This window comes from Plecotus auritus, assembly GCF_963455305.1.
Source record: "Plecotus auritus genome assembly, chromosome: 7".
NCBI lineage: Eukaryota > Metazoa > Chordata > Mammalia > Chiroptera > Vespertilionidae > Plecotus > Plecotus auritus.
In genome coordinates, this window is record NC_137774.1 from 165,403,342 (window position 1) to 165,411,777 (window position 8,436).

The 8,436-nt window shown below is 43.4% G+C and overlaps 1 pseudogene across 1 annotated transcript; it reads right to left on the reverse strand.

Moving 5' to 3' along the window:
* Positions 1–388: 388 nt before the first annotated feature.
* Positions 389–833, reverse strand: LOC308254134 (transcription factor BTF3-like; annotated as a pseudogene). The gene is made up of 2 exons: positions 759–833; positions 389–663 (listed from the first exon to the last, which is right to left on the reverse strand). The product of its transcript is annotated as a transcription factor BTF3-like (transcript).
* Between the last annotated feature and the right edge of the window lie 7,603 nt (positions 834–8,436).

The following is an 8,436-nucleotide window of genomic DNA, read 5'->3' on the forward strand; positions in this document are numbered from 1 at the left end:
ACCCAGTTCTCGGGCATCCATTCATAGGCTGAAGCACACCACCTGCTTTTCTGGTTGTCCAGTGTGCAGCTGGCGGATTGTGGGGCTACGTCGTCTCCATAACCACGTGAGCCAATTCCTAGCATAAATCTCCTCTTTTTTTAAAAAAACAAAAAACCTGTTTCACACTTTATTCCCAAGCTTCTTCCGCTCAGTTAGCTGCAAAGAATGATTGACGTATAAGCAAAAACTGAGAAGAGCTGCAGTGTCCAGGGGCGCTGGGCTAAAAAATATTAGAGATCTAGATTTTACCAGATCCATAAACAAAATCTGAAAAAAGCACTCATAATATAAAATAGAAGCTCCCAGAAATGTCTTCAAGCTTTTCTCCTTCAGAAGTTGAATCAGTTCAGTTTGCTTCCTTCTTGGAAGCCTCATCAAAATTCTCCACAAGATCTGAAACTTTGTCATCATCATCATCCTCTCCCATAGCAAGTGGTGCTTTTCCATCCACAGATTGTTTGGGCAGAGCTTCAGCCAGTGTCCTCAAACTAGTCAGACTGTCTGCACCGAACTGGTTTAAGATGCGGGGTAGCATTTCTGTCAGCTGCACGTCCTATAATGGTGTTGAACTTTAGGGTTGTTAAAGTGGATCACTGTTCCTTGGTTTGTGAACAGATTTACCTCTTCAATACTGGAGATATTGTTTACCCCTCACTTGTTTAGGGACAACTGAGGTGTTTTTTTTTATCATCTGCTGTAGCTGTTCTGTGAGACACCTTCTTTCTACGAGCAGTTCCTTTCCCACCAATGCGCACTTGTGCCTGCAGTTTGGCGAGTCTCTCTTGGTTCATGATAGTTTCTTTCATCTTGTTGGAGAGGAAAAAGGGCCACGCGGGGGACTAGGGCTGACGCTCAGGGGATCTAGGGCAGACCAACTGAGGATAAGCCTAAATCTCCTCTTATATGGGGTGCAGCAAAAGTAGGTTTACAGTGGTGAGTACGTGAAACACAAAGTTTAATATATTATTATTTAGTAATTGTATTATTTTCCATTTGAGCAACTGTAAACCTATTTTTTGCCACACCCTGGATATCTCATTGGTGCTGTTTCTCTGGAGAATGCTAATGCAGACACTTATGTTGAGGATGTATATTTTTCATAGATGCTTATTTTAGAGTAAAAAATAACCAGTTTATTATGAACAATTGTTAGGCAAGGAAAATTAGCTTATTAATTAACCTAAGAGGGCATATGTATTAATAGTTTCAAACTTAGCCATGAAAAACACAAGGACAACTTGTGAATGGTAACAGTCCTACTTAGAATTCTGAAGCAAGCCCCTGTGTAATTAGAAAATACACTGTTATGAAATTCAGAAAATTAATTAAAGTTAAAATGGGAGGAAAAGCTTTGAGATATGTCCTTCGCCTGTGCTTTGTCTCCAAGAGTTGTGTTTATTATATATCAATCTCAAGCAGAAAGTGGGTCCTTTAATCTGCAGGCTCTGAGTGATTTTATCTTTCTTTCCCTTCAGATAAATTGTTTAGTTACTTTCATCATCTTCCTGGCACATTATGGATGGTTTAGTTTCCTGAAGTGGAAGAAACAAGCTTAATAAAGCCAAATTACTTCTTTCTAATGTTAATTCGGGAAAAAATGAACCCTCCTAAGGATGCGAATGTATGATCGCATAAAACTTGTCTTTAGGCAAAGTTATAATACAGTACATGCCTACTTTGTCATTTCAAGAACGGCATTGCAGTCGAAAACAGCGAACACCTCTCTGAGTTCTGGGAATGGAGGTGCAGTTTGCATTCTGTCAGACAGAGTGAGTACAGGTAGACCTTCTCAAAGGTGAAGGTAGCTGAGGTCAATACTCCTGCTCTGAAATTTCACACTGCACTCCCAGAATTACCCAGGCTGCCAGTGGAAATAAACTGTGTGTTGCTTCTAACGTAGTGCCTCCATACAGAGAATAGGATGGAAATGAAGAAGTCCCAGATGGAAGATAGCAAGTCTGTGAGAAATTCTGCCTTCACTATTTACTTTAACAAACAAATCAGAATTCGTCCCAAAATTCAGCATTTTTAATTCAAGAGGGAGGTTTATTATTATTATTACAAAGTCTTGTTCTTTAAGGGTTCTAATAGGTTATTTGAAAAAATTCAATGGATTTTTCTGACCAAAATAAATATTTTCAAGCTTATCTTGGTGTCAAAAGAAGTGAATATTTGAAAATAACCAAGCCGTACACTTGTGTGGCATTTTATAATATACAGAACACTTTACTTATTCAATTCTCACAATGACCCTGTTGGAAAAACGGTATTTCCATTTTATATACGAGAGTCTGGAGGGTCAAAGAAATGAAATAATTTGCCTAAAGTTACATACATGGTGGTGGACTATTAGCCTGAATCCACCAATTACAACTCCAGTTTTCTTGAGAAAACACCACACTACCTCTGTTTAAAGAATTAGCTGAAGGAAAAACTGAGACCACCTTTGCCTTTTGGGAAGTAGCCACCATTCCTAGTGTTCCAGAAATTCAACAATGCAGATGTTTTCACTGTAAAATGCTTGTCTTTTTGAACTGTCAGTGCCCATGCTCTCTCTGCCCTCCCTTCCCCGAACCATTTCTTGGGGACCTGAGCCAAGTTGTGGTCTCCCTTCTTAGCCCTGAAGTTAGCATGTACACAGGCACAGAAGCAGTGGGTGCATTTATCAAGCGCTGTGTTCACAGGATTGGGCTCATTGCTTAGGGATATACAAAATAATTAGCAAGTGTAGAAAATGAGGTAGTGCCTTCAAAATGCTTAGAATATTGGCTTAAAGTACTTAGACCTAGAAAATACGGCCCAAAGGGTAATAGCAAGATGGCCAGAGACTAACAATTTCTTTAGCCCTTGTTTTCTGGATGCAAAGTAAGACATTAGGTGAGAAGACTTTCTGTGGAAGGAGGTGGCTGAAAGGAAGTCTAGACTGGAATTGGTGGTTAGGGAAGGGAGGGCAAGTAACATCAGCAGGGCTTGGAGAAGTCTGACCAGTTTGGAGAGCACTGATGGATAAATTTTATAAATTGAACTAAACCAATTAGATTCTTTTTGGTAGATAATGAAGGTGGATAAAGGTTAGCTCTTCTCTTATAACCTTAATGCCAGTTTCTAATGAAGGCTTGTCTCAGGCCAGGTTCTCTTACATCTTGTATGACTATCTACTGAACAAATGCCTATTTGCAAAAGACACAGGAGATCCAACCTGTTCTCGAAGATCAGTGAAGTCCCAGTTCTGAGTGCTGTGGGTGTTCTGGTATAACCAGGTAAAGATATAACAACTCTCCGAGGCAGGCTTCCTCTCTGCAATGGCCTCTGACTCACTCCAGGATGCTGAGCACCCTGCCCTTGCCCCGTACTAAGCAGGCAACAGACCACTCTGGATTCATAATTCCATGTATAAGGGTGACGGTATCTCTGAAATATTTTTGCCTCTGCACATATCTTAAAGACCTTTAATTTTGACAGAGAACCTATTTCTGACATTCACCAAGGAGGTTTTAGAGACCACTTTTTTTTTCTTTTCTTTTTTTTACCAATAAAGATCCATCCTGGACCCTGAGTGTGCTAATATGCACAGGACAGCTTGGTGGCTGAGCCCACGTAATAGACACTCAACTAGCAGTCCTACCAGAGTGCTGGCTTCTTGGCTGTAACTCCATCAGACCACTGCTGGGCTCTCCATTTTTTATTAGGGCAATGGACATCTCTAGAGTTGCAACTTAAATGAAAAGGCACATGCACAATATCACAGTCTCTGATGAAATATTTGGGAAGCATTCCAGGCAGTGTAATAAAAGGTTGGTGGGCTGGGACAGATTGGTTAGAGGGTGTCTGGAAGGGCAGACTGCATATATTGGATTTGCAAGAGAACAGATCTAGAGAGAAACCAAGATGGCAGCATAGGTAAACACCTAAACTGCTGCCTCACACAACAATTTCAAAACTACAACTAAAAGACAAAACAGACATCATTCAGAACCACAGGAAGGCTGGCTGAGTGGAAATTCTACAACTAGAAGGAAAGAGAAAAGCACACTGAGACTCAGAGGAGCTGCAGGAGGCAGAGGTACTGAGACGCACGTGCGGAGAGGACTGGCAACTGAGTGCGCGGCTGGCTTTCTCAAGCGGGAGGGAGACAAAAGCTCCCAACTGTGCTGAACTCCAGTTCCGGGCAAGACTCTGGGGACCCAGACTCATACGGGGTGAAACTGGACTGTCAGGAAAGAGAAAAGCACACTGAGACTCAGAGAAACTATGGAAGGTGGAGGTACCGAGGTACGCACGCGGAGAGTGCAGGCAACTGAGTACGCGGCTGGCTTTCTCAAGTGGGAGGGAGACAAAAGCTCCTGACTGCACTGAACTCCAGTTCCAGGTGAGACTCTGGGGAATTAGACTCATTCGGGGAGAAACTGGACTGTCTGGCAGCAGGCGGAACTCGAGGGTGGCTTTTTCTCAGAGGTGCTTGCAGTGATTACCATGAGACACTGAGACACAGGGGCTTATTAGGGCAGGGCAGACGGGAAGCCAATGCTGTCTACTCCGCCCTGAGACTCCGCCCCATTCAAGGTGAGCACAGAGGCTTTTGCAAGTCTTCTCCCATAAGGGTATCTCTAGCACAGAAGTTCTCCCAGTGTAGACACAGCTGATCCTCACAGCTAATTGGCCTGGAGGTCAGTTCCTCCCAGTGATACCAACAACAATCAAGGCTTAATTACAACAAGACTCTGCACATAGCCCACAAAGGGTGCACCAAGAGTGTCCACCTCAGGTAACTGGGGAGGCTGAGCCACTGGGCCCTATAGGACACCTAGCACACAAAGCCACTCTATCAATTCAGGGAAGTAGCCAAAATGCAGAGACAAAGAAACAGATCACAAATGAAAGAAATGGAGGAAAGCAAACGACTGGATATAGAGTTCAAAACCACGGTTATAAGGTTTTTCAAGAATTTTCTAGAAAAGGCCGATAAATTTAGCGAGAACCTTGAGGATATGAAAAAGGACCAACTAGAAATTAAGCATACACTGACTGAAATAAAAAAATATTATACAGAGATCTAACAGCAGTCTAGAGGATCACAAGAATCAAGTCAGTTATTTGAAATACAAAGAAGCAAAAAACACTCAACTGGAAAAGAAAAAAGAATCCAAAAATATGAAGATAGTGTAAGGAGCCTCTGGGACAACTTCAAGCATACCAACATCAGAATTATAGGGGTGCCAGAAGAAGAGAGAGAGCGAGATACTGAAAACCTATTTGAAGAAATAATGACCGAAGACTTCCCCCACCTGGTGAAAGAAAGAGACAAGTCCAGGAAGTGCAGAGTACCCCAAACAAAAGGAATCCAAAGAGGACCACACCAAGACACATCATAATTAAAATGCCAAGAGCAGAAGACAAAGAGAAAATATTAAAAGCAGCAAGAGAGTGCCGAAACCGGTTTGGCTCAGTGGATAGAGCGCCGGCCTGAGGACTGAAGGGTCCCGGGTTCGATTCCGGTCAAGGGCATGTACCTTGGTTGCGGGCACATCCCCAGTGGGAGGTGTGCAGGAGGCAGCTGATCGATGTTTCTCTCTCATCGATGTTTCTGGCTCTCTATCCCTCTCCCTTCCTCTCTCTGTGAAATATCAATAAAATATATTAAAAAAAAAAAAAAGCAAGAGAAAAACAGTTAGTTACCTACAAGGGAGCACCCATATGACTGTCAGCGGATTTCTCAACAGAAACTATGCAGGCCAGACGGGAGTGGCAAGAAATATTCAAAGTAATGAATAGCAAGAACCTACAACCAAGATTACTCTACCCAGCAAAGCTATCATTCAGAATTGAAGGGAAGATAAAGAGCTTCACAGATAAGAAAAAACTAAAGGAGTTCATCACCACCCAACCAGTATTATATGAAATGCTGAAAGGTATTCTTTTTTTTTTTTTTAATAAATCTTTATTCAGATTATTACAATTATTTCTCCTTTTTCCCCCATAGCTCCCCTCCACCCATTTCCCACCCCACCTTCTGCCCTTACCTCCCCTGCACTGTCCTCATCCATAGGTGTATGATTTTTGTCCATTCTCTTCATGAACCCCCCATTCCCCTTTCCCCCTGAGAATTATCAGTCCACTCCCTTTCTATGCCCCTGATTCTATTATATTCACCAGATTATTCTGTTCCTCAGGTTTTTAATTCACTTGATTTTTAGGTTCGCTTGTTGATAGATATGTATTTGTTGTTCATAATTTTTCTCTTTACTTTTTTCTTCTTCCTCTTCTTTAAGAATACCTTTCAGTATTTCATATAATACTGGTTTGGTGGTGATGAACTCCTTCAGCTTTTTCTTATCTGTGAAGCTCTTTATCTGCCCTTCAATTCTGAATGATAGCTTTGCTGGGTAGAGTAATCTTGGTTGTAGGTTCTTGCTATTCATCACATTGAAAATTTCTTGCCACTCCCGTCTGGCCTGCATAGTTTCTGTTGAGAAGTCAGCTGACAGTCGTATGGGTGCTCCCTTGTAGGTAATTAACTGTTTTTCTCTTGCTGCTTTTAAGATTCTCTCTTTGTCTTTTGCTCTTGGCATTTTAATTATGATGTGTCTTGGTGTGGTCCTCTTTGGATTCCTTTTGTTTGGGGTTCTGTGGGCTTCCTGGGCTTGTAAGTCTATTTCTTTCACCAGGTGGGGGAAGTCTTCGGTCATTATTTCTTCAAATAGGTTTTCAGTATCTTGCTCTCTCTCTTCTTCTGGCACCCCCATAATTCTGATGTTGGTACGCTTGAAGTTGTCCCAGAGTCTTCTTACATTATCTTCAACTTTTTGGATTTTTTTTTTTGCTTTTTGCTTTTTCGGTTGAGTGTTTTTTGCTTCTTTGTATTTCAATTCTTTGACTTGATTCTTGTGTTCCTCTATTCTGTTTCTGGGTCTCTGTATAATATTTTTTATTTCAGTCAGTGTATGTTTAATTTCTAGTTGGTCCTTTTTCATATCTTCAAGGGTCTCGTTATATTTATCGGCCTTTTCTAGGATATTCTTAAAAAGTCTTATCACCGTGGTTTTGAATTCTATATCCAGTCGTTTGTTTTCCTCCATTTCTTTCATTTGTGATCTGATTCTTTGACCCCTCATTTTCATTGATTCCCTGAGTTGGTAAGGTAGATATTTGTGCTAGGTTTCCAATATGGCCCAGTGGGTCTGCTTCCCCAGTTAACCTGAGGTGGACACTCTTGGTGCACCCCTTTGTGGACTGTGTGTACAGCCTTGTTGTAATTAAGTCTTTATTGTTGTTGGTATCACTGGGAAGAATTGACCTCCGGGCCAGTTGGCTGTAAGGATCAGCTGTGTCTATGCTGGGAGAAGTTCGGTGCTGGAGACAGCCTTATAGGATTAGACTTGCCAAATTGCAATAGCCTCTGTGCTCAGCTTGGATGGGGTGGAGTCTCAGTTTTGGCTTCCTGTCAGCCTTGCCCTTGCGCGCATGTGCGCTTTCAGTCCTCCGCCTTCCCCAGCTCGAGTCTCCGCCTGAGAGTCCAGACTCCCCCCACAAGAGCGTGGCTCCCCAGGGGCTCGCCTGAAACTGGGGTTCACCGCAGTCAGAACTGGGGCTGAGTGCCGTCAGGAGCCTCTGACTCCCTTTCACTAGGGAAAGCCTGTGGCAACCTCCGCAGCCTTTGTGCGCACTGGCCCGCGCGTGCGCGCTTTCAGTCCTCCGCCTTCCCCGGCTCCCGAGTCTCTGCCCGAAAGTCCAGACTCCCCCCACAAGAGCGTGGGTCCCCAGGGGCTCGCCTGGAACTGGGGTTCACTGCAGTCCGAACTGGGGCTCAGTGCAGTCAGAATCCTCTGACTCCCTTCCACTAGGGAAAGCCTGTGGCAACTTCCGCAGCCTTTGTGCGCACTTTCAGTCCTCCGCCTTCCCCGGCTCCCGAGTCTCCGCCCGAGAGTCCAGACTCCCCCCCCCGTAAGAGCGTGGGTCCCCAGGGGTTCGCCCGGAACTGGGGTTCAGTGTAGTCAGAACTGGGGTTCAGTGCGGTCGGAGGCTTCCTTCCCCCTTCCGCCAGAGAAAGTCAGCCAGGCTCTCAGCCGCCCTTCCTCTCTGCGCGCACAAAGCCCCTTTGCCGTACCTCCAATTCTCTGTGAGCTTTCCTCTTTCCTTCTAGTTGTAGAATTTTCACTCAGCCAGCTTTGCTGTGGTTCTGGATGGTGTCCGTTCTGTCTTTTAGTTGTAGTTTTGAAATTGTTGTGCGAGGCAGCAGTTTAGGTGTTTACCTATGCCGCCATCTTGGTTTCTCTCTGAAAGGTATTCTTTAAGAAGAGGAAGAAGAAGAAAAAGGTAAAGGTAAAAATTATGAACAACAAATACATATCTATCAACAAGTGAATCTAAAAATCAAGTGAATAAAAAAATCTGATG